The following is a 27070-nucleotide window of genomic DNA, read 5'->3' as shown; positions in this document are numbered from 1 at the left end:
TGAGAATTAATAAGTACAAGTTTTGTCAGTGAGTACTTTTCAGATGAGTGCCTGCGGGAGGGAAAGGAATAAATGGAATTGGGCAGAGGAAAGAGCTGGACTGTCATGATGTCTCAGTGAAGACTCCAGTCAAATCTATGGGGGTTCTGAAACTGGGACAGTTCTACAAATTTCTGACAAACAGGCTAGTCCAGTTATCAGTCAAGACTGCCCTGGCAGGTGGTATGAATTTAGGTGAGGCAGCTATTTTCAATTGGGCAAATGCAGAGAAGATTGACATACAGTGACTGTCTGCAAGGAGGACTCTCAGCAGGTGGGATAATAAGGGGAATTTGGGAATCACATCACAATGTGGACTGTAAGATCCAATTTTATTCTTTTTAGATAAGCAGTCAGTCATTGTAGCATTTATGAAATAATCTTACCAAGTAAAATATTATATTTCCAACATATTAAATTACATAGATAGGTATAATAGGGGTCCTGTTTTCTGGAGTTTTTCCATATTCTTTATTCCATACCAGGCATCAATTTGTCAAGTCCTATGCCAACTGCATGTAGTTGTAATACAATAGCTTTATGGTATGTTTACATATCTGATAAGGCAAAATTTCTATAATTGTTTTATACATATACATATATATATTTCCTATTACATATATACATATACACATATGTACTCAACTATACATGATAAGATAATATAAAATAAGTCTATGTCTTCTTTCTACTGCTTTCGAAGCCCATTCCTAAACATAGCACTTCCCTATCCCAACATACCTTGGCCAGATCTTGTATCAACTCTGGTCCTCTTTAGTATTGCCTAATAGACTCACATTCAGATTCACTTTACTTTTTTGTAAAGCAATAATATTTATGTTAGTTAAAATATACCATAAACTGGTGTTTTATTGCTATTATATTACCAAGATTTTTAAAACATTCACTTTTGAGGCCTCCTGTTTGACCCTCCCTGACTTCACTCAGCTCAGTCTGGCTCAAGTTTGGAAGCCTGTTAAGCAATTGAAAAAGAATAACATGTTTGTCTTCTCTCGTCCTGGACCTGCCACCAGTATCAGTCTCTAGCTTCCATTTCTGGATCCCTTTAGAAATGGGTTCACAGGGATAGGAAGGTTAGAGTCAAGAATTACACTTCTCTTAATATTGAGTAGATGTTCAAGTGATAGCTTTTTCCACAGAAAATCTTCTGAATGCCATGGGAATCCCTGCCTGGGTCCACCAAGTATTTTGTTCTTTGGCAATGCAGCATCTGTCTGTTAATGATTTTCCTCTCTGCCCTACATTTCTCCATTCCACAGAGTCCCAATCACTATGACGAGCAGTCCTTCTGAGCAGTGTCTTTTCTAAATGACCCTAGCCTTGTTACCTTCGCAGTGTATACTTGGTTCGTGGGAGAGATATGCCATCACAAGAAGAACTCTAGGAGGAGACTGCTCTTCTCCTAAACTTTTCCATTTCTGCCTTATTGGCGGTTCTAGTAAATTCTGTCATTGTTATAAGTTCTAGGGTCGAGTCAGGCATCAATCTTTTGGGAGAAATTACATGGCTTAACTATTCAGGGTCTCTCAAGAGGTTTTTCTTTTGATGCCACGCTAGTTTCCATGCCAGCATTAGACTACTGAGTAATGGCCTTCAGCAAGTCATCACCTAAGGCATTAGGAAGTTGGAGGCTAAGGAAGATGGATGCTGGGAAAGAGAGATAACAATGCTCCCCCAAAATCTTGTAAAAATTTCCACTTTCCATTTGCATTAGATGGGAAAGCATTTAGTGGTATATAACACAAAATGTTATTTGAAAATACCTTTTATTATTTAAAAATAGAAAGTTGGAAGGTAGGGTATTCTGACATTGATAGATCTGCTCCAAAAATCACTTAGGACTTAGCTTCTGTCCAGTTTCCAAATTTTGTATATCCAATTAGCAATCATAGATATAAAGATTAGCATCTCTTTAGAATGTGATGGCATTTATCATTTATTGTTCTCAGATTTGGAGACCTAAGCTAGGAAAATAGGGAAAGACTCATTTTTCATAACATTAAATATAATTCATGTTTATAGATTCCTTTTCATGTCCGCTTTCTTTGGCTTAGTAGGCCCACAATTTCCTGTTATTGCTGAGTACTATTCCAGTGTATGAGTAGATCGTAATTTGTTTTTTTCTTTGCGGGTGAGCACTAGTCTATTTCCAGTTATGGGCAGGAACGTGTAAAGTTGCTAGCAGACATTCTTCTATGTCTTCATTTGTGAAATGTTCTTTTGCAATTCTCTTTGTTTTTTAATGGTGCTGGGGTCAAACTCAAGGCTTTGTGCATGCTAGGCAAGATCTCTACTGCTTAGTTAGCTACACTCCCAGCCACAAGCTTTTTCTCCTTTTTTTATGTGTCACTGTGCCTTTTAATTGTTGGTTTTCAATCTCTGTACCACTCCTGCTTTGTGTTTGCAGTAGTTTTTATATTTATGGATTGATGTACTTCATCAGTTTTGGAACGTTTCACTTATGTGCCCCATTCCTTCTTTGTCTTATGGGATTCTGTAAAAAATATGTGCTAAATATTTAATGTTATTTTAATAAACAATAAGCACTGTTACTCTCCTTTTGTTCCAAGTATCTAATACTGTGTGACAAATAATTTAAATTAGTAGAGTAAAAACAACATAAAACAAATAGTTACTACTATCTTTCATAGACTTAGCATGACTGGAACTAGTTAGTTGTTTCTTACTAAGTATGTCTCCTTGACTTAAGTCAGACAATAGCTTCACCTAGAATCATCTTCAAGACTTTCTCAGTCACATGCCTGCTGGTTGACACAGGTTGTCAGCTGATGCTTCACAGAAGACTGGCACCTACAGCATGTACAAGTGTCTCTGTTCGTCCTGAGCTCGTTCAAAGCATAGTGCCTGGATTCCAAGGGTGAGTCTCCCTAGAGAAGCAGAGCAAGTGTGATGACCTTTCCTATCCTAGTCTCAGAAATAGTAAAACTGTCACTTTAACTCCATTCTATTTGTCAAGACTTCAAATACTCCTCTTGATGGACATATCTGTGGACATTTAAAAATTATTTCATTTTGTTCTTTCTTCTTACATTTTAGTTTAAGTATTTTCTATTGACCAGTGTTCAAGTTTACTGATCTATTCCTGTGTTGTATTCAATATCATGTCAACAACCTTGAGTACATGTTTTATTTTTGATTTTTCATGTTCCATTCTTATCATGCCCATTTGACTTTCTTATCTTTTTATGAGTGTCCTTTCTTTTTTTCTATATCATTTAATATATTTATTACAGTTCCTTTCTTAGAATTCCAACCTCTGTGTAATTTCTGGATCTGCTTTAGTTGACTGTTTCCTTTCTTGACTGCATTTCACATTTTCTCATTTTTAAAGATTTTTAGTCCTTATCAAAATATTTGTCTCCAGAATAAGACACTTTCTCCATTCAGTCCAAGAGGGCGATTATCTGAGCTGAGTGAAGAATTTGTTATAGTTTTAGTTAGATTTAGTTCACTGGATTTAAAAGTTTGTGAGCAGGGTCAAAATCTTCTTTTCAAGACCTGAGGGCTAAACACTGACAAGATTCCAGATATCTACATACCTAAAACCCAGAAAGCCCACTGGTTTTGCAGCTCAACAGACTTTTCGCTCCTCTTCAACTTACCACCATAATATTTTGCCCACAAATATTATGAAGGGTACCTCACAATTCATGAATGCTCAGAAGTCATTAGAGTTGTTTTCCTCAGTTCTCTGGTATCATTTTCCTCTCTGAGTGAATGAAAGCCAGTGTCTTAACTTACTCCCTTGTACCCAAGGGAGCTTTACTTCATTTTTTATCCTGCCTCAGCCCCAATGTTGACATACTTGCCCTTAACCATTGTTGTGGTGCATTGGGAAGAAGCAGAGTGTCAGTGAGTGCTGGGTTATGCAGATTTCTGCCCTAGCACACCAGACAATAAACAGCTACTAAATATTTGCTAAAATTAAAAGTTTGACTATTAAATCCTCTTGGATACTACAAATTCTTCTCTCATGAATGAGTATGGCTATGAGTCCCTTCTTTCTTCTGGGGGAGGTTTACCATTTTTAATTTAATTAACTTTGATTTATTGCATCCTTTACTCTGTCAGAGCTTTGTATAAATCTGTGAATCTGAAGGTGATCAACAATGTTAGGCTGCTAGGATAAATGTAGGGGTTTGCTGCAATTTTCCATATTCTAACTGGATACATGTCCTTGTAAGTAATTATTTTCACTTTTATATGTTTCTATATTTCACAGATGACTTTGAGTTTTCTTTTTCTGCATTTTTAAAAGCTGCTTCTATTATGTTTTTTCACAGTAAATCTTTTATTTATCACCTATCACCTTCCTCAAATCACAGAGATAGTTTTTCAACTTTGTTCGAAGGTGCAATGAGGCTTTTTTTCCTTTGGGAGTATCTTTAATACTTTTGGAAGGGGCATTTTCCTTTATCTGTACATTTTCCACCATGATCTTTTAAGGGAAGATCAGTTGTATTTTTATTCCTTTGAATTTTGAAGACATTTGGACAAATAGAAACATGTACATAATTAGAAACTTACTGGAGGTCATTCACTTTTGTAACTTGTCTCTGTGCTGGTAGCCTGGAGACCAAAATTAAATGGTCAATGTGTGGTATTTCCCAATCTCTAACCTGGTCAGGTGAAATGATGCCCTACAAAATGTAAAATAGAAAACACAATTCAGTAAAATCCCTACATTATCTAGTAGGTTTGAACATTGTATTGTCAGAAAAGATGCAATCAAAGTGACCAAAATGACTTTTTGTTTCAAATTTTTCATAAAATGGGTGAATTTCTGAGGAGGTTTAGTCTCTTCATAATTGGAGTGAGATGTATAGGAGCAGAAGCTTCACTCTGTGCTTTAGAGCATCTGGGAGACCACGATGCAAAGACTGTACTTCTCTAGGGAGAGAAGATTGATTACTTTCAATCATTTATAGATATGCCAGGCACAAGTGGCTCACACCTGTGATCCTAGCTACTTGGGAGGCTGAGATCAGAAGGAACGAGGTTAAAGGTCAGCCCAGGCAAATAGTTCTCAATAACCCATCTTCAAAGAAACCAGAGAAAAATGGAGCAGAGGTGTGGCTCAGGTGGTAGTGGACCTACTTTGTAAGCATGAAGTCTTGAGTTCAAACCCCAGTCCCACGGAGAAACAAAAAAAAGACTCAAAAATGTTTCAGAAATACTCTCAGTGTATTTGAATGTTCAGTTGTTCCATTAGGACTGCTTAGCATGTCTTAACTGATTTTAATAGAGAAAACATCTGTGCTGATGTCTACTAAGAGCTAACTTTTATTGGAGGCATCACATGTGCTAGGTAGGCACCCTACATGGTAGAATGAAGTGGGAGTTAATACAATTCTCATTTAATGAATGAGGAATTTGAGAGGAGACCAATAGGAAAAGGGGACCAGGAACTAGAGAAAAGGTTAGATCAAAAAGAATTAACCTAGAAGGTAACACACACGCACAGGAAATTAATGTGAGTCAACTCCCTGTATAGCTATCCTTATCTCAACCAGCAAAAACCTTTGTTCCTTCCTATTATGGCTTATACTCTCTCTACAACAAAATTAGAGATAAGGGCAAAATAGTTTCTGCTGGGTATTGAGGGGGTAGGGGGGAGAGGGAGGGGGTGGAGTGGGTGGTAAGGGAGGGGGTGGGGGCAGGGGGGAGAAATGATCCAAGCCTTGTATGCACACATAAATAAAAAAATAATAATAAATTGTGCTGCTAGAATCTGAGGCCAATCCTCAGATTCATTGTGCCTAAAATTCTGAAGTCAACACTGATTGCTACAACATCAGTGCTGTTCTGAACTTAGGAAGATAAATATAATCAAAAGTAATTATAAATCTATCATTAATTTATTAAAAAGATAAATACTAAATTGGATTCTAACATCCTTGGCAGGCCACAAAACCTTGTCAATTAAACAAATACTTGTTGTCACTGATTTTGCCTCAATCTACTATTCTTCCCTTTGCAAAGCATTTTCAAAAATTTCTCTCAATCAGGCAAACCTCTAATTATCTTCTGCTTGTTGTCAGAAAAATGCAGGATGTTAATGATTCTGCAGGGTACCATAAATGGGAGCAGGAATTTCTTCACAGCATTCAAGCAACAAAAGGAAACATGATTACTTTGAGAGAGGAGACATGGAACAGGAATAATCTGCATGATGTGAGCTTGGGTACTCACGGAAGACTCTGCATGGACAGTGAGGGGTAACAAGCGCATGGAAACACATGTATTATTATCAGCAGGGTCACCTGGGGTATTATAAATTGATGTAGTAAAATCTTTTTTGGAAAGCAATTTGGCAACTTGTCTGAAAGGCTGTAAAAACCTTTATACCTTTTAACCCAGTAATGTCTATCCTGAGAATTTATTCTAGGGAAATAATTCAAAAGAGGAACAAAACGTTGTGCATAAAATTATTAATTATGACAGTAACTCTACCATTGAAAAAATAGAAAACCAAAGTATCCAACAAGCAGAGAGTAAATTGTGAGAAACTGAATCAAAAATATTAGCCAACCACTTCAATTCTAATCAAGAAGTAGATTAAAACATTAAGACTATATACAATAGATTTAACAAAATTTCATGCATTTAATGATCAAGCCATTAGAAAGGGACTTAAGATTTTATAAGAAATAGAAAATGAAAACAGTTGCATTTATCCTAATGATGGTATTTGGGATGAAATGTTTCCTGATGGCATATTGAACCACAATACTATCAGCAAACTAAATTCAATACTTCAAAATTGGAAAATAAGATCTTATGTGTTCATCCTGCTTCCATGGTACTCATCAGAGATCTGGTATGAAGGACCAGTGATTGCCAACATTCACTGCACTGGTATTTTAAAACATGCCCTCCCTAGTTTGGTCACTTTAAATGACTGCAGTTTATTAGGATAAGGCTATTCAATATGACTTTTCCAACTGCATATATATTGCATACTTTTAATTTTTCCTTTCTCCCTACTGAATTATTTGTTAAATTCCCAACTGAGTCCCTACATTATCACTTTTCATTTTCAAAACGCATTTTATGAAACCATGAATAAAAGCATATATACATTCTTTGTTTTTGAATTATTTATTGAATATGTAATAGCTCCAGGGTACTATAATTCTCTCCTATGGCTAAAGGAGAAAAATCCCTTATGGTACACTCACGGAACCTCAAAATTTACCCACATGTCCTTTGAATCTTCCATAAAACCTTCTCTGGGTAGCCAAGAAGCAGCCCTCGTCAGCCATAGCACTTCATCTGCACATTTGCATCTGTGCTTTTGCAAACCTAAACACTTTGCACAACCCTCAGAAACCTCCCTCTTGTGTTCTCTAAACATTTGGTGTTCTCTAAAATCTTGTATGTTAAAGACTAAGTCTCTACCTTCTACCACAAAGCCATTCTGGAAAATTTCACTCTAAATGATTTGTCCATCAATTGAAATCCAAATCACTGCAACTTGACATTGCTTATATTATGGGTTTGTATTATTATATAAACTATATATTTTTAGTTTGTGTAACTTTATTGCAACAAGCAGGTTTATAGCTTACAAAGGCAGTGAACAAAACTCCCAGATTTTATGAAGTAGCTATAAATAAGCAACAAATGCAGATTTAATTGAATGATATTGGTCATGTGCTTGAGAAATGTAGCATTAGCTTAAAAACTTACTGATTTCTGAATTCTACCAAACTGTATCTAATATTTCTATTACAATAATGTATGCATGAATGTCAAATTAGTAAACTGTCTTGTGTCTCATGTCTGCTAAGAGGTGAATTTCTTGGACTCAGAGGTACATTTTTTGACTCTGATTCCTTCATGAAGGTATATTGTGAATCTAAGCATAGTCTTTGTCACAGAGTAGGTTGACGGTATTTGCCGAATATATACACTAATTAATCAACCTTTCTTCAAACGTTTTACTATTATGCATTCAATTGAAAAATATGCATAGTATCCTCCTGGAAGTAAAGTTTAGAAGCAAAAGTTACTTTGCCTTACCAAAAAATAAATAAATAAACAATTATAGGAAGAAACAAAAATTTCTCAGGGCTCTATGCCAAGACAGAAGCTTTAAGATACATTGTTACTTTCGTTATTAATGACCAATGCCCACATTTTTGAGTATTTAATGTGTACTAAGCACTTTTCCAGGAGCTTCTGTTATATTTGATTCACATAGCATCACGAGCTACACACAGTTATTCTTTATTGTGCAGATAATTATATTAAAGTTAGCAAATATTTGAAAATGGAACAGTCAAGCAGTCAGGCCATATAAATGCTGGAGAAATAAATCTTTTTCAGAAGAAGACAAACTACAGAAATGGTGCAATTTAAAAATTACTTAATTCAATAATAAAGGTGAAGGCAACAATGTGAGATGTTCAGATTGTCAGGAATATTTCATTTTTTAAACTAAACCTGTTATGGTTTCATTGAGGCAAACATTGAAAAATATATTTTAGAAAAAAATAATTCAGCCTAAGTTATCTTTCCAGTTTTTAAAATGTAACATTGTTTGATGAAATACCATCCAGATTCTTATGGATCATATGTTTTTATATATTGATTGGAATTACACTCACAGAATGATATGAATTAGGCTTTTACTAGAGTTAATCAAAAGATGTATTTGATATCTGGGGCCATTGGTAAGCAAACACATTTTGGTTTGGTTTTTTATATCTAGAAAACAGCATTTTTAGACTTAAATAGCATACTGGCTAAGTTGACTTATTTATTTTATTAGAAAGTGTACCCAACTAAGCAAATCAAACTAAAATTTAATTGGTAGTTCTCATGTTCAATTGGCAATGTAAGTTTTTTTCCCCATCCCTATGGTATAAAATATAGTTCACAGTAACATTTACTATGTCACTAACAGTTAAGAATTTTGTATTAATTTAAATGCATCTAAAACAAGATGAATAACCATGAGTTTATTCAATTCTTGGCTGAAAGATGCAAAATGATTCAACTTCAACCCTGCAGTGACCATCTTGAGCAATGTATCCTCTGGGAAGAAGGCTCCAGCATGTTTATATGAACCCAAATGTTTCATTTGAAATCACCAATTGGAGCATAAAAAATATCATCCCTCTAAATGAAATGTCATGCATCAAACAAAGAGAGGAGATGGTGTTCATTGTTGTTGTCATAATTAGGTGTTCATTTTTCCTTTCCATGAAGATCTTATTAACAATAAGTTTGTCTGACTTGCTCTGAAAGGAAATCCAATTTTGGTTACTTTGAAAAAAAAAAACAACCAAACATGTTAGCCATGACACCCAGATGGATTCGTGATTTCTTGAGTCTACTCTAACTTGGTCTCCCCTCTTCTGACCTCAAAAGCTGTAGCTAATGGCAGTGAGAATGAAAGGGGGAACATAATACTTGTGGCTACATCCCTCACATCAGCATGAGGCAAGATCGAGACAAAAATTCTGGGGTCAAATAGATATTGTAATCACATTTTAAATTTTATTTCATTAGTAATCATTTATATGATTTTAGTTAAATACCAGACACTGTCCTAAGTGTTTGGCTAATGTTAACTAATCAAATCCTCACAGTATCTCTAGTAATACTCTTCATACACCAATTTTACAGATAAAGAAACTCCAGCACGCAAAATTAAGGAACATGCTTAAGATCACACGTAGCAATAAGTAGTAAAGTCTGGACCCAAGGCGTGGGGCTGAATATGTGACCTTCACCACCATGTATCTGAGGCTGCCTTCCCAGATCTTGTACAAGACACTTAGTGACCAGAACCATTTGGGTACTTAACTTCTCTGAGCTTCTCTTTCTTCACTTGGAAAACTAGAAGAAGATATAGTCAATAACTTTAGTTTGAATGCATACCACATTTTCTGATGGTCCTGTTCCCTATGAATATCTTCCTGGCACAGATCCACTTTCTTCAAATACTACCAAGTCCATGTTTCTGCTGGACCCCACCACTACACTTTCAATTTCCAATCACATGTGTAATTGGAAAGAATGGTGCATTTAGCATGATTCAAGTTACCATTTAATAGCATTTTAATATAATAACATGCATTCAAGTTTAAAACTTGTCCTCATTAGATCAAGGGCAAATACAACAAGGGGATTGGACTTTGCGCACATGATAAAAGCGAGAGCACACAAAGGAGGGGTGAGGATAGGTAAGACACCTAAAAAATTAGCTAGCATTTGTTGCCCTTAACACAAAAAAACTAAAGCAGATACCTTATAAGCAACTGAGGCCAATAAGAAAAGGGGACCAGGAACTAGAGAAAAGGTTAGATCAAAAAGAATTAACCTAGAAGGTAACACACACGCACAGGAAATCAATGTGAGTCAACTCCCTGTATAGCTATCCTTATCTCAACTAGCAAAAACCCTTGTTCCTTCCTATTATTGCTTATACTCTCTCTTCAACAAAATTAGAGATAAGGGCAAAATAGTTTCTGCTGGGTATTGAGGAGGTAGGGGAGAGAGGGAGGGGGCGGAGTGGGTGGTAAGGGAGGGGGTGGGGGCAGGGGGGAGAAATGACCCAAGCATTGTATGTGCATTTGAATAATAAAACAATTTAAAAAATTAAAAAAAAACTTGTCCTCATAGTTTTTATTTATTCTGTGCCTTTCCTATTAACCTGGTAGCTGCATCAGTGTGGGATAGTCAGCCTAACCTAGTCTAAACTGTGTTCCCAGCACTCACAGAGGGTCTGGTGTATGGGAGGATTCAACAAGTACAATTTCATGAAAAAGTGAATGAATGATTTCCCACCATTCTGTAAAATGTGTACCAACAACATGCTGTAGGAAGTTCATCTTCATTAACAGACAACCATAATGATAATATTTCCAAGAAAGAGTAACAATATCAAAGAGCCAGAAGAAATGCATAAAATAAAACCATAACTGTGCAAGTGGGAAGTCAAAGGCATTTTTAACACATCCTTATGGTTGATATACCATAGTAATGTCTTTTTCCTTTGTCCAGGCTGTCCTAAAATGCTGATCCTCCCATTCACATTTTTATCTCAAAGGATAAAAAGGTATTTGAAAATATATTTGTTTACCATAAAGAAAACCTCATGAATACTTTCTGAAATGAACAGTGAACCTATAGAAGGAAACTCAAATTCTTTTCAAAATGGGCTTGAAGACAAACCTAAACAATAAATGAGTTATTTAAAATTAGTGTTTGTTCAACATCCTTACCCATAAAGGAAATACAATCACTCCAGTCAGAATGTCTGTCCATCATCAAGAAAGCAAACAACAGTGCTGTCCAGGATGCCAGTAAAAAGGAACTCATACACTGTTTGTGGGAATGTAAATTAAGAGAGCACAGCCACTATGGAAACCAGTGGAAGTTACTCAAAAAATAAAAATAGAATTGTGATATGACCCTGCTATACCACTTTTAGGTATCTAATGGAAGGAATGCAAGTCAACATACAATCAAGATTCTTCCACACTTGTGTTTATAGCAGCACTGTTGATAACAGCCGAGCTATGGGATCGGCATAGGTGCTCAGCAACAGATATAAACAAAATATACACAACAGAAAATTGTTCAGCAATAAAGTAAAATGAAATTTTTTCATTTGTAGGAAGATAGATGGAACTTTAGATCATCATATTGAATTAAATAAGCCAAGCTCAGAAAGACAAATATCACGTTTTCACTCATATATGAAATATAGACATAAAATAATATGACATGATTATAAGAGGGGACTATTTGTGGAGGGGACAAGGGTGAAAGCAGAGTGATAGGAGTATACATGATGGATGTAAATTATATGTATGTATTAAAATAGCATAAAGACTCTTAAAAACTGTTAAAAAGAAATGGGGAGGAGAGTGGGGTATTTAGAAAGATTAGTATAGATCAGGTGAATTTGATCAAGCCATATTATATGCATAAAGTAAATATCATAATGAAACTTCTTTGGGCAATTTATGCAAATAAAAATTTAGAAAATAAGTACAATAAAATTACCCATGAACAAGGATTTCACCTCAAATATTTGAAGTATTCAGGCCTCCTGGCACCTGTTCAAGTTTGTGCTGATTCTCCCCCAGGCAGCTGCCTGACTTGCTTGTGCTTAGGCCAGTCCTGAATTTGGTCCAGGATGAGTCCCTGGTGAGTAAGTTCAGCTGGTGCTAAAGAACAGGTGTGGAATCCTGATTGTCATCAATGGCATGGCATGATCCTTTTTGTAAATGTATATATTATGCATTTGTTATAAAGGTATGGACACAGAACCTGTCAGTTTAATTTTTTATTTTATTTTTGGAATTAGCTCATATTAATTGTAAAAATCAATGTGTTTCATTGTGATATTTTTGTACATATATACACATACATACATACATACATGCATGCATATAACATACTCTGATCACACTCAACCCAACCTCTGGTATTTTTTCTTGTCCTCATTCTTTTCCCCCTTGATCCCATTCCAGGTCTTTTTTTTCTCTAGATTACAAATATGAGAGAAAGCATGTGATATCTGTCTGAGTCTGGCTTATTTTTCTTAACATGAAAATCTCTGGTCCCATCTATTTTCCTGCAAATGACATGATTTCAGTCTTCATTATGACTGGACAATACTCTATTGTGTATATATACTACATTTTCTTTATCTGTTCATCAGTTAATGGTCATTGAGGCTGACTCCATAGCTTGACTATTGTCAATAGTATTGCTATAAACATGGGTGTCCACGTGTCTGAATTATATACTGACTTATATTACTTTCACTGTAATATCACATGATTCTTAAAGAGGGAAAGACAGGTGCCATCAAACACTTGCTTTTCAAATCTAGCTTTTTAATGTTTGTCCTTGAAATGAAAAGCATATATGAATAAACTTAATGTGCCAATATCAGGACTAAGGATTATTGTTTCTTAACACAAAATCATGGAGAACTATAGCATTGCAAACAGATGACATCATTCTTTTACAATGGGGTATTGTACAAGATCCAGGAGTTCGTAGGACTTGCCCAGTGAGTCCAGCTAAGTGACTGACTGTTCCCAGAGTCAGGACATTGCAAGTTCACACTGAGTCAGCTTCTAGGTCTCAGGCAATGGGTCACTAATGATGTGGGCATGAGGAGCACTTTCCATCAATAGTGAAGCCAACAATGATGTCTCCACAGCAAGATGCCCACAGACAGCTCCAAATTCCATCCTAGGGCCCACTGAGACTCTGCTGGCTAGCAATACAGTATATCAGAAATTAGCAAATTATGATTCATGGGAAAATCTAGCTTACCACCTGTTTTTATATGACTGTTTTTTAAAATTTTTACATGGTTGAAAAGAATTTTAAAAAGAATATTTAATGGAGTTGAAAATTATGTGAAACTAAAATTGTGGGGACTATAAATAAAGGGGTTTTTTTTTTTGCAACACTGGGGTTTGAACTCAGGGCCTTCACCTTGAACTACTCTACCAGCTCTTTTCTGTGAAAGGTTTTTTTCAAGATAGGGTCTTGTGAGCTATTTGCCCAGGCTGGCTTCAAACTGTGATCCTCCTGATCACTGCCTTTTGAGACATCGATGCCCAGACAAATAAATAAAATTTTGATGAAACACAGTATATCAAATGTTTACATAATTCAAAAGGCACTTTTGTACTACATTGATGGTCTTGACAGAAACTGTTATCATCTACAGATTCTTGAAATATTTGCTTTCTGACTCTTCAAGGAAGGTGTGCTAATTCCTGATGTAGCCTCTTACTTGCTGTGGTAATGGGTAATTTACTAAGATACTTTGAGCTTCAGCTTCATCATCTGTTAGGGGATATCAATATTTATTGCTGGATTCTTGGGAATATTATGTGACATGAGGTATGATAAACTACCTACCATAGTGGCAGCTGAAGGTTGTCATTTTTATTCTTCATTAAGTGGGAGAGGGAAGTATTTCCAGATATCTATGTTATGATTCTTAGCAGTGGAAGTGAATCCCAGCCTTGCTGAGATTTCAAGCTGTCTGCAAGTGTATTGGATGCTATGGTTGAATCTCCAGCAGCTGTTCCATTATTTCTTCAGTATGTTGCAGCATTTGATCCCACACCAACTTTAAAAAAGAACCTTCATTGGTTTAGCAGAGACACCCTCTCTACAGAGCCAATCAGTGATTGCCGTTATCCCTAACATTGAAAGACACAGCAAAAATGCACTGTTACAAACAATAGAGAAGTTCCACATCCTCAAAGCTAACAGTTCCCTAGATGAGCATCAGCCAGGATAATGTGTACCATCTTACCAAATGTCCAGGTATCTTTGACCTTTAGCTTTGACCAAACACTCTCTGTCTAATCAGCACAGATTTAGTTTATTTGTAGCACATTTTAGGACCTAAATGCTCTGATCATACAAAGTATGGTAAGAATTCATGAAGCCTAAAATTGCTACATTATTTTATGAATATCATTTCATGTCCAGCAATATCATTTAAAGACAAAGAAGCAACATAGAACAAGGACAAATCAGATGAATCAGAGAGACACAAAGCAGCAGTATCCTAACCAAGAGACAACAGTACCATTTCCCAACTATGGGCTTCCCCAGACTTTAGAGTTTAAGTCACTCTGAGCTGGATTTCTTTAAATTTAGCAACAAAATAAAAACATATTTGGGACTTGCTTATAGATTCAGACTGAAAGTGGACCTACCATGTTATTCCATTTTACGCCAGTAGTCACAGAATGAGGACACAGTGACTCAGAGATGGGCTAATTTTTACATGTCAGAATCCATTTACGATTTATGAAATATCTCATATATATTGCTCAACAAACTTAACTTTTTACTTATTGCTTTTATGTGAAAAACTCTGTATTTACAATATTTAGGTGCAAAGATGACTCAAGCATGTAACCAGTCTTTCAGCAATGAATGGCCTCATGGAGAAGAAAAACAAACAAATTACACAAGAAATTAAATTGAAGGCACAAGAAAGTGTGATATGACTCTACCAAGTATTAGAGCCAAAGGAGGAGTGTCATGTCCAATTTGATCCACACAACATCTGGGGGGGTGCAAAACAGATGTTTTATCCTCATCATGACAGATAATGAGATTCAGGAAGGTCCACTGTGACTTGACTAATTAGTGGTGCTCAATTCTGCTCAGTGATTCTGGCTGCAAATTCAATGTTCTTTCCATTAATCCATGAAATTTCTTAACAATAATAATAAACTTACCAAAAGGATATTGCTTGTAAAATACCTCATAAAAAAGTAGAGGCCACTTTTTTGAAGTAAGGAGGAAACTGCAATTCAAGTCATGATTGGTTGATGTTGACAGTACTTTACATTTTTTAAGACATATAGAAATCTTGACTGTGGAAGGAATCTCATACAGTATCTGAACTCATCATTAAGTCCCATCAATCCCAACTTTCAGCATACATGTTGAGTTTGTATGCCACACTCTTTTTAAGTTCAGTGATGGGCATCTCAGCTGATTTTAAATCTTGGTTATTGTGAATAATGCTGCAATAAACACAGATGTGCAGCATCTTTGGTATAATAATTTCATTTCCTTTGGATAGAAACCTAGAAGTGGGATTTCTGGATCATAAGTATTAAATGTCAATTACATAAAAGTGAAATGCATATTGAGTTGGTCAATTTCCTTGCAATAGTGTCCTAAATCAACTTGTAGATTCTGGCTGTATCCCTTCTTCTATGTCCTTCACAGCATCCAGAGTGATCCTTTTAAAAAAAATAAAAGCTGTCATCCCTCCTTCCACCCCACACAATTACAGTGAGAATCAATCAAAGAAGCCCAGTCATTTTGGGTATTATAGGAATAATTTGCATATTAGAGCTTGACCGTACATAAATGTGAAAAGAGGTGTATGTGGGGGGGTGAATGAAGGAATTTAGAAACTGAAGTAAAAAAAATAAAAAGCAGAGAAAAAGTCACTGACCATGACCTTAATCTGCTGTTGTGAGTGAAAACCTAAGTCCCAATGTGTGTGTGTGAGGGTGTCTATGTATGCATGCTTGTGTGTGCATGTACATAAGGGAAAGTATGTGAAATGTGTGCATCCCCACATATATGGACATATATTCTTCTTAGTAAGAACTTTTATTTTAATGTGAAGTCCCAAGTTATCCATCCCATTCTGAAGACACGCACATTAAAAGTGGTAAGTATATAGACATAGCTATAGTTGTAGGTGTAGTGGCATTTGTACAAGAAAGTTCAATCATGGGGATCAAAGGACACGCTAACCCTGTCCTCCTAGCTAAGCAACATCTCCTGCGGAGTTCAGCCTCCACACAACTCGCTTCCAGTGGGAAATGCATGTTTCACATTCAAAATCTTGTGAACAGATCGCTCATTGTTTTCTGAAGGCATCATCATATGGATCATTCTTTATTCAAAAGCTAATATTCAAACTAGGGATTTGTTTCAATTAACAAATCAAAGCTATCCTAAAATCTGAAGCACCTCACCAAGTACCTGCTTACACTCATATCTATTTAGTTCTTTCAAACTTTGAAGTGCTATTTTTCACAGCAGAGTCATACCATCTAACCTCAAGTGCTCAGGCTTCTTAGACACTGTTCTCGTGAGTTTTTATACTTTCTTTCCCAATGTTATCAATGAGTAAGAAATCCCACCTAATCCCCTCATGGGACTCTAGGACTGAGTTCCATTAAAAAGTGAGATGACTGTGGGGTAAAAAAAAATGATTGGATTTGAGGGAACCACACAGGGCTCACAGGGAATCTTAGAGGATTCATTTCCAGACCCACAGTGCCTGATGCAAAGTATGAACACAATCAATATATATTGAATAAATGAATGAAGGGAAGAATGAAAAAGAAGTGGATGCTTATCTGGATATGTTTGTATAAAATTTGGAACTTCACTTGTGATGTCACTGAGCTCACATCCAGAAATTTTCCATCTTTAACTCAACACTGAAGTTCTCCTCCAGGGAGCAAGAGTCTGAACTGTTAGTAATGACCTTTGAGGAACTCCATGCCTATAAAGGGCACCAAGGTGCAGTAGCCATTCTTCTCATAAGTGGCACACATGAAATCAGGCAATTCTCTCTAATTCTTGTGATACCGGACACTTGATCTGGATGTCATGCTCAGTGACTCTTGATAAGATCTGCTTTCATATACTGTGCTTTTAGGCATGCTATGCTAGGTGATGCCCCTGAGGCAAGTATGGCCCCAATCTAGCATTCTGTCTCTAAAACATAAGACACAAAATGACACCACAGCACAGACTTAAGGCAAAGTTACTTTTTCTTAATATTTATTCACAAAGAAATTTAAGAACAAAGAAAAAATCATAATGCAAGAAAAGTTGACACCTTTCAGATTGGTGAGAACTAAATTAGGTCCTCATCTTCTCCCTATCACTACTACAAATAGAAAACACATCTGAGAGCTCTAATGTCTTTGGACATTAAATTATATGCATGTCAGATTTTATAACTGATTACAACTCCTTTCAAAACAACACAGGCATTTCTCCACAAGTGAATAATTGGTACTGTGTGTGCATTGTGAATGCCAAATGGAAAGACCAAAAGAATGAAAATCTTACAAATAATGTAACAGAACAAAACCTGTTTACACCTGTCAAGCTATGTAACTGATTCAGGTTTTTTTTTTTTTTTTGTAGACACATTTGAAATCAAGTCAACATGAGAACATGCTAGAAAAAAATCTGTCTCTTGGGGTTACCCAGTATAAATAAAATATAATACAGGAGATTGGGATCTTTTCTACAGATCTGATAAGGCTGTCCAGACTTGTCTTTGTAAGAATTGCTGGAAAAGCTTAGCTCTAAAATAGACACTTCCAACATCTGCATCAGTTTTCTCTTCCACATTATAGTTCTTTACGTTTCTAAAAGTATACCTCCAAGGATTTTTCTGGCATTTTCTTCTCTGAAGAACCAAAATCTATATTTTTGTTTACTGCCTCTTATCTAAGTCCATGTGGCTTTTAATTTTATCTTTTTCAGAGCATTACTACTCTTCGCTTTTCTATGTTGTTTTTAAATGTTTTATTTCTCCATCCGGCTGCCATCTCTCTTTCTTTATTTTTCTTTTCTCTCATCTTCAAAGTATCTCTTTCTCTTAGTCTATGTGGTGATTGTATGATTGGCTACTTTCTGTCTGAACCCATTTTCCCCCACAGGTCATCTCTAGCTTTAAATTTATCATTTTTTAACTCACATCCTTTACATTGAATATTGTTTTTGTCTAGAATTCTCTCGATTCTCCCTTTTTCTCAACAGGGGTATCACATATGACTATGCATTACATGTAGCACAACTCCAAGGTAATTCTCACTTACACTATGATGTGACTGGTTTCTCTAGACTTTTGCAATTTGTGGTCCTGGTATTCTATCTAAAGAATGTAGTTTATATATTGTATCTTTATTTATTTATCTATTTATTTATTTTTAATTTTTATTTTATTCATATGTTCATACAATGTTTGGGTCATTTCTCCCCTCCCCTACTTCCTCCCCTACCCCCTCTTACCCCTCATTACCGGGGAGAAACTATTCTGCCCTTATCTCTAATTTTGTTGTAGAGAGAGTATAAGCAATCATAGGAAGGACCAAGGGTTTTTCCTAGTTAAGATAAGGATAGCTATCTAGTTTTTTGGGTGTCTTACCTATCCTCATACCTTCCTTGTGTGCTCTCACTTTATCATGTGCTCAAAGTCCAATCCCCTTGTTGTGTTTGCCCTTGATCTAATGTCCGCATATGAGGGAGAACATATGGTTTTTGGTCTTTTGGGCCAGGCTAACCTCACTCAGAATGATGTTCTCCAATTCCATCCATTTACCTGTGAATGGTAACATTTCATTCTTCTTCATAACTGCATAAAATTCCATTGAGTATAAATACCACATTTTCTTAATCCTTTAATAAGTGGTGGGGCATCTTGGCTGTTTTCATAACTTGGCTGTTGTGAATAGTGCTGCAATAAACATGGGTGTGCAGGTGCCTCTGGAGTAACCTGTGTCACATTCTTTGGGTTTATCCCCAAGAGTGGTATTGCTGGATCATATGGTAGATCAATGTTTAGATTTTTATGTAGCTTCCAAATTTTTTTCCAGAGTTGTTGTCCTAGTTCACATTCCCACCAGCAGTGTAAGAGGGTTCCTTTTTCCCCACATCTTCACCAACACCTGTTGTTGGTGGTGTTGCTGATGATGGCTATTCTAACAGGGGTGAGGTGGAATCTTAGTGTGATTTTAATTTGCATTTCCTTTATTGCTAGGGATGCTGAGCATTTTTTTCATGGTTTTTTGGCCATTTGAATTTCTTCTTTTGAGAAAGTTCTGTTTAGTTCACTTGCCCATTTCTTTATTGGTTCATTAGTTTTGGGAGAGTTTAGTTTTTTGAATTCCCTATATATTCTGGTTATCAGTCCTTTGTCTGATGTGTAGCTGGCAAATATTTTCTCCCACTCTGTGGGTGTTCTCTTAAGTTTACAGACCATTTCTTTTGTTGAGCAGAAGCTTTTTAGTTTTATGAGGTCCCATTTATCTATGCTATCTCTTAATTGAGCTCCTGGGGTTCCACTGAGAAAAGTTCTTGCCTATACCTATTTATTCCACAGTATTTCCTACTCTTTCCTGTACCAACTTTAGAGTTTGGGGTCTGATATTAAGATCCTTGATCCATTTTGAGTTAATATTGGTATAGGGTGATAAACATGGATCTAGTTTCAGTTTTTTGCAGACTGCTAACCAGTTTTCCCAGCAGTTTTGTTGAAAAGGCTGTCTTTTCTCCATCATATATTTTTAGTGCCTTTGTCAAAGACAAGTTGGTTATAGTTGTGTGGCATCATATCCAGGTCCTCTATTCTGTTCCACTGGTCTTCATGTCTGTTTTTGTGCCAGTACCATGCTGTTTTTATTGTTATTGCTTTGTAATATAGTTTGAACTCAGGTATCGTGATACCTCCAGCGTTGTTCTTTTGACTGAGTATTGCCTTGGCTATCCATGTCCTCTTGTGTTTCCGTATAAACTTAATGGTAGATTTTTTCAATCTCTTTAATGAATGTCATTGGGATTTTTATGGGAATTGCATTAAACATGTAGATTACTTTTGGGAGTATAGACGTTTTACTATGTTGATTCTACCAATCCATGAGCATGGGAGATCTCTACACTTTCTATAGTCTTCCTCAATCTCTTTCTTCAGAAGTTTATAGTTTTCCTTGTAGATGTCGTTCACATCCTTTGTGAGTCTGGATCTGAGTATCTGTTTTCTTCATTTCCCTCTGGTTACTGTACTAATTTTTTGCTGTGGGGAAACTGGTTTCCCTGTTTTTTCTGTGTTCCCATCATTGCCCTTGGTATTGTTAGTGTGTCTGTACTTTGTACAATTAAGTACTTTCTAGCTTGTAATAATAACAATGGTGATATTTAGAATGGAAGGGTGAGAAGAGAGGGAAAGCAAAGAAGGTAAAGAAAAAGAGAAAAACAAATAAACAAGAAAGAACAACAAAAAAACAGTGCCAAAGAAATAAACAGGGAGAGATAGTGTACTGATCAACAGTAAGCTCAACAGGCATTAGAGAGACTGAGAGAGGATTTTAAAAAAAAATCCCCAATATTATTCAAATGCAATAAAGTTTCAGTCTTAATAATTTTGGTGTTAGTCACTCAGCCTCCAATCCTGGAGATGGTGTCTCAACGTAGTTCTGTCATTGTCTCATCAAAGGGGAAAAAAACCAAAAAAACCCAAAAACACAACAAAGTATCCCAAGTTCCAATGCAATACAGTTTCAGTAAGTCTTTCAGCATGCAGATGTAGTTCAGTCATTGTCTCATCAAAGGAAGAGAAAAAGAAAAAAGAAAAAAAAAGGTCTGGAGACAGATCTGTGAATGGCTATCTGCGTCTGTGGCTCACCTGCCCACTGCTGTCAGCCTGCTGTTGCTGGAAGCTTTATTGACTGCAGATCTCAGGAGTGAGCTTAACACTCACCTAGTTCGGCAGGCTTTGTTTACTCGGAGCTCTCCTGGGCACGACCACCACTGCTACAAGCTTTCCCCTTTCCAAGCACACTGGGGGAGGTGACACTGCACCTGCCTTCTCCAGTGTTCATTTATAGTTCACATGGAAAGTGTCTCTTCCCCCTCTCCTGTGGAGTTTTCCTCCCACCGCCACTTTTACAAGCTTTCCAGCTCCTGGCTGCTGGGTGGGTGCCACCACTCCTCCCTTCTCCCACCAGCTTGGTTATCTACAGTTCCATAAGGGATTGCCCCTCCCCGGCTTCAGCACTCAGGGCAGCCCACCCTCTTTTTTGTTGTTGTTTATTTTTCAGTTTGTTTTCTTTCTCTTTTTTCCCTGAGTGGGGGTTGGTCTGTCCAGGGGGCTGTGCTGATCTGGCCCAGGGTTGTTTGTGGGAGTACCATGTGCCACTTAGCTCACCTGGTGGTCTGTGTCTCTCGAGCTGGAAGGAGCTGGCATCTGGCAGCACAGGAGCCCTCCTGGTTTCTCCATTTACTGTGGAGTGGGGATGCTATGTGCTGGGGGGGGGTGTGGAGGAGTCAGAGTTTTGCCTTTTCTCGATGGTTTTTCCTGTAAGTTGTATCTCCAGCGTCTCTCCAAGATTTTATTTTAGGACGCACGCTTTCTGCTTCCTCCCTCTAGTTGCCATCCTGGAATGTTGGGCTATATTGTACCTTTAAAGAAGCTATTTCTCACAGCCATATCTGTAACTCTGTCCCCCTCATTAACTCCTCATCCTTTGGGTTTCCTTCACAACACTTCATAGAATTAGTAATTATGCCTTTAATTTTATTTGTTTCATATTAATCATATCTCTTGTAGACCAATTAATACCCTTGGGAGCAATTTCCAACAATTGAGGGATAGCACCATTTGGATAAATACCTGAAGTTCTCTCTATCTTTGGTGGGACAATTCTGCAGCACTGGCTTATTCCTCACAGGGTCAATGGAAGGACTGAGCAAGCTATCCAGAAGCTATTAACAGTCTTGCTTCTCCCAATTCTGCACTACCACTTTCTGGAATCACCTGGACTGAAGTATCTGTCTCATCTCTGGGAAACCCAAATTTAGACAATGGCCTTGTGTCCCTTTCTTTTAAACTTGTACCCCACCCATCCTCTTCATAAGAATTCCCAGTTCCAAATTATGGCTTGATAATAAATTCAGCATTCTTTCAACTAAAAGATAAAGAAGTAAATCCAAGTTCATAAAAATTAAGGCAGCTTAAAGGCTATTCTTTCACAAGTTGAGTGTTTTTTAGCTTAGCTATTTTTGAAGAGGACCACCTCATTTTAAACATGCAAAGGTCATATTGCTTATCTTTTTCCAACTTTGCCTAATGAGATATTGAACTAAATTTAAGACAGAAAAGAACAGGTAAAATGAAACACAAAAGGATTAAGCTAATAGTCAGGACTCAATACTAATTACTTATAGAGATGAGGAAATTCTTATTCACAATTCTGGACCCATCTCCTGTTTTGTAAGTTGGTTGTTATCACCCCCATCTTGTAAGTAAATGTTAAATGTTAACTTTAAAACATAACTCCCAGCACTGGTCTTCCATGCTTCAGTTAAAAGAAGGAAGTAGGGCCAAAGAGATCATCATGGGAAAATTCCCACAACGTGACTATTGAGAAAACAAATTGAAGAATCATACTATACCATGAGCTGATTTGTGTTTAAAAACACCTCACAGATTCTTAAAAGTATTCATTTATATATGTTTAAACCTACACAAATATAGATATATATGTATGTGCTTATATCTATCTATACATGAATGTAAGAATTATGTAAATATATAGCAAAGATTCTAAAGTTAACCCATAAATTTCAAGTGGCACATTGGTTTGAGGGTATTGTTGAAGGAGATTCTACCTTTTACTCTCTATCCTTCTCCAACCATCTATTCATGTATTATTTGCATCAATTCGTGTATCTATTTGTAAATAGATAGCATATCACATGCTAACATTTCCATCCTATTATTTGATATATGGAACTTGTCTAACATAAAAAATTTGACTATATACCTGCTGTAGAAATAACTTTATTTTAATGTGGGGGTAGACATAAAGTGGTAATTTTTTGTTGTTGTTATGGCATAATATAGTGCCTGGCTGTGACAACCATTTAGAAAATGTTAATTAAGTTAATGAGTAACTTGATAAATGATTGACTGAATACAGGCATTAAAGCTCTAATCTCTATAAGCTAGGGTTATCATCCTTGTTTTTGGCTAGCAACATAAAATCCAATACAGCCTAATAACTTCAGATAAGCAGCTTGGAGGAGGTCCCTGGAAATTCACTTTTAGTTTTTATTTCATTTTTGACAGTACTAGAAATGGTGGGAGCATGGCATATATTTACTCAAATCAAGGAGGTGAGTTTGCTTCCCAGGAGCATTTTAAAGGAATTGTAATGTCAACAACATTTTCAGACATCTGCTCACAAAGACTATTCAAAAAAATCATTTTATTTTTATGAAGTGTCCTGTTAAAATCACTATTATTCTGGAGGTGATGGCTATGATGATAAAACTGCTGAGGCATGCAGCCACCCAAGCTTTGTTGGATAAGACTCAGCTTTATATAGCCATGCTTTCAAATTTCAGGCACTCTGTTACATTAATTATGTTGATTATCTATCATTTCTCCTCTTTTTTTTTAACATACCTAATATCTACTCTCTGTGAAGGAAAATGGCCAATTTCAATGTACTATTCACATCAGTGAATTCAGAAATTCCTAAGAAAAATATCATTGGATAGCTATTTTTAAAATAAAACTCTATGAGTTATGCAGTAATCAATGGTAGAGGCCAAATATGGAATCCAAGCCATCTGACAACCAAGACAATAAATATTAAGTAATATTTATGTAAGTAAGTAGTCATTAAATTAACTAAAGATTAAAATATTCTGTTAGAATCTCCTGTGATCAACTCAGTGTTCTAGAAGTTACTGACCTCTGTGTACCTTTATGGTAAAACCCATGGCAAGGATGATGGTGGTGCTGTGTTGACTAATTCCACAGGCATGTTCAAAAGTTGAAAACACTAATCACAGATCAAGTGCAACCCTATGAAATGTTATGTTTATCTGTCTTTTTTTAAATACAGGTGATGAAACTGACATTTGAGGAAATGAAATAAATTGCCAGAAGTCACACACCTAGTAAGTGAGAGGACTATGACTTGAATTTAAGCAATATAACTTTTCTTTTAATCAAATTAATTATCTATCTATGACATTGAAGTTTTGGTCCTAGAAATAATGTGTTTTTGTTAATCTTAACATCACTTTAACTGCTTCCTAATTCTCTCCCTTAAACAAGCATTAATTTGCATTTGATCAACTATGTCTTAATTTGAGGACCAGAACTATTTTAAGCATTGTAGAAAATGTAAGGCTAGAAAATGGCTGGATGTGGGTGAGTGGGAAATAAATGGAGATTTTTCTACACAAAAGGGACTATATTCCTGGTCTTAAATACAGAATATTCATGCTTGACAGCTCAACAGTAGTTATGCTGTTATCATTATAATAAGCAAAAAAATGAATCTTATTCTGTGCTAGACATATACATGTCACATATCACCTAATGTTCATTTTGTAAGTGAAAACTCAAGGGTGTGGAAGGTCACACAGCTTGTAAATTTCAGTGTAAGGGCTGAAACCTAAGCATGTCTAACTTCAAACCTCATTTGGAGGCTTTTGCAATACTATTCACAATTAGAAACCCAAAGAAAATTTTATAATTAAGAGTGTTTTCTCCCAATTCTGAAAGATGTTGTTCAGAGATAGTTGCCAATCACAAACTTCTTACCTAACTTTCAGGACAAAGGTAAGTTCCTTCCTGGGTATGTGTGCAGAAAACACAAGCGAGCTTGCAACCATCACTAGAGGGAACCTTTTCCTAGATGGGTTTGCTCAATATCTCATAACCCTGTCTAGGTGCTAAGTGGTTTCATGATGGCATCTCTGCTGAGAAGCACCTCACTGCATTAGGAAGCTAGTGACTACACAGAAATAACTTTTAACACAATATATTGCTTGTGTGCATAGAGAAGATGGACTAGGAACATCTTGACATTTTGATTTTGCTTTTTGGATGTCCTTCTTTGTGAAACTCACCTTGGTAAATAATCTCAGGTGATACTTCCTTGCTCTATATTTTTCTTAGATTTCTTTTTATACTTCCAGTGGTTCAAGATGTATTTGATCTTGTGTCATAACTTATTCATTGGATGTATATTTTCCCCCTAATTTATCAACTAGTTAAAGGCAGAAACCCAATCTTAACTATCTGTGTGATTACACTGCATCAGTGGAAATTCAGTTGCAGGGTGGGTGTGGAATGAATCAGTTAATTAATTTAATTAATGAAAGTTAATAACTGTAATCATAATCAATGTTTTCTCTTATAACATTGATTATTGATGGTTATAAGTCCATCCATAAGTGGTATCGGTATATGACTGGGGCAGAATTCATTCTTGCGAATCTTCTTGATACTACAGGCTGAGCTGACATATGACTTTGGCAATCTTTTTATGATTTCTTTTTTCTTCTTCTTTTTTTTGCGGTACTAGAGTTTGAAATCAGGGCCTACACCTTAAGCCACTTCTCCAGACCTTTTTTGTGAAGGGTTTTTTTCTTTTTTTATTTTTATTTTTATTTTTTTTTCATTTTTCTTTTATTATTCATATGTGCATACAAGGCTTGGTTCATTTCTCCCCCCTGCCCCCACCCCCTCCCTTACCACCCACTCCACCCCCTCCCGCTCCCCCCCCAATACCCAGCAGAAACTATTTTGCCCTTATCTCTAATTTTGTTGTAGAGAGAGTATAAGCAATAATAGGAAGGAACAAGGGGTTTTGCTGGTTGAGATAAGGATAGCTATACAGGGCATTGACTCACATTGATTTCCTGTGCGTGGGTGTTACCTTCTAGGTTAATTCTTTTTGATCTAACCTTTTCTCTAGTACCTGGTCCCCTTTTCCTATTGGCCTCAGTTGCTTTTAAGGTATCTGCTTTAGTTTCTCTGCGTTAAGGGCAACAAATGCTAGCTAGTTTTTTAGGTGTCTTACCTATCCTCACCCCTCCCTTGTGTGCTCTCGCTTTTATCATGTACTCATAGTCCAATCCCCTTGTTGTGTTTGCCCTTGATCTAATGTCCACATATGAGGGAGAACATACGATTTTTGGTCTTTTGAGCCAGGCTAACCTCACTCAGAATGATGTTCTCCAATTCCATCCATTTACCAGCGAATGATAACATTTCGTTCTTCTTCATGGCTGCATAAAATTCCATTGTGTATAGATACCACATTTTCTTAATCCATTCGTCAGTGCTGGGGCATCTTGGCTGTTTCCATAACTTGGCTATTGTGAATAGTGCCGCAATAAACATGGATGTGCAGGTGCCTCTGGAGTAACAGTCTTTTGGGTATATCCCCAAGAGTGGTATTGCTGGATCAAATGGTAGATCGATGTCCAGCTTCTTAAGTAGCCTCCAAATTTTATTCCAGAGTGGTTGTACTAGTCTACATTCCCACCAACAGTGTAAGAGGGTTCCTTTTTCCCCGCATCCTCGCCAAGGGCTTTTTTCAAGAGAGGGTCTTGCAAACTATTTTCCCAGAGCTGGCTTGGAACCATGATCCTCCTGATCTCTGCCTCCCGAGTAGCTAAGACTACAGGTCTTGAGCCACTGGCTTCTGACTTGTTTTTTATGATTTCCATATTATTGTTGTTTCTTAGTTCCTGTGATCACAACATTCAGAAAAAAATATGCTCAAATATGTGGAAGTCTTTATAGGAGAAGCTGAATAATAAGTATTTATATTACCTTTTGAAAAACTTTTACCCCCATCCATGTATAAACTGGCCTAGCCTTCTCATATGGTACACACAT

The 27070-nt window shown here is 36.5% G+C and overlaps 1 long non-coding RNA gene across 2 annotated transcripts in view; it reads right to left on the bottom strand.

The window, feature by feature from the left end:
• Positions 1 to 4608: 4608 nt before the first annotated feature.
• Positions 4609 to 27070, bottom strand: part of LOC141422402 (uncharacterized) — a 79333-nt gene continuing 56871 nt past the window's right edge. The window contains exons 5-6 of one of the 2 annotated variants that reach the window (XR_012446943.1): positions 13990 to 14276; positions 4609 to 4721 (exon numbers count right to left, since the gene is read on the bottom strand). This is a non-coding gene — a long non-coding RNA (uncharacterized lncRNA). Of the gene's footprint in view, positions 4722 to 13989; positions 14277 to 21574; positions 21799 to 27070 lie in introns of those variants that run through there. The other variant, XR_012446944.1, reaches the window with a different exon arrangement.

Source organism: Castor canadensis, chromosome 4 (genome assembly GCF_047511655.1).
Source record: "Castor canadensis chromosome 4, mCasCan1.hap1v2, whole genome shotgun sequence".
Lineage (NCBI taxonomy): Eukaryota > Metazoa > Chordata > Mammalia > Rodentia > Castoridae > Castor > Castor canadensis.
The sequence above is the reverse complement of the archived record's forward strand: the minus strand, read 5'-3'. Positions and strand labels throughout refer to the sequence as shown.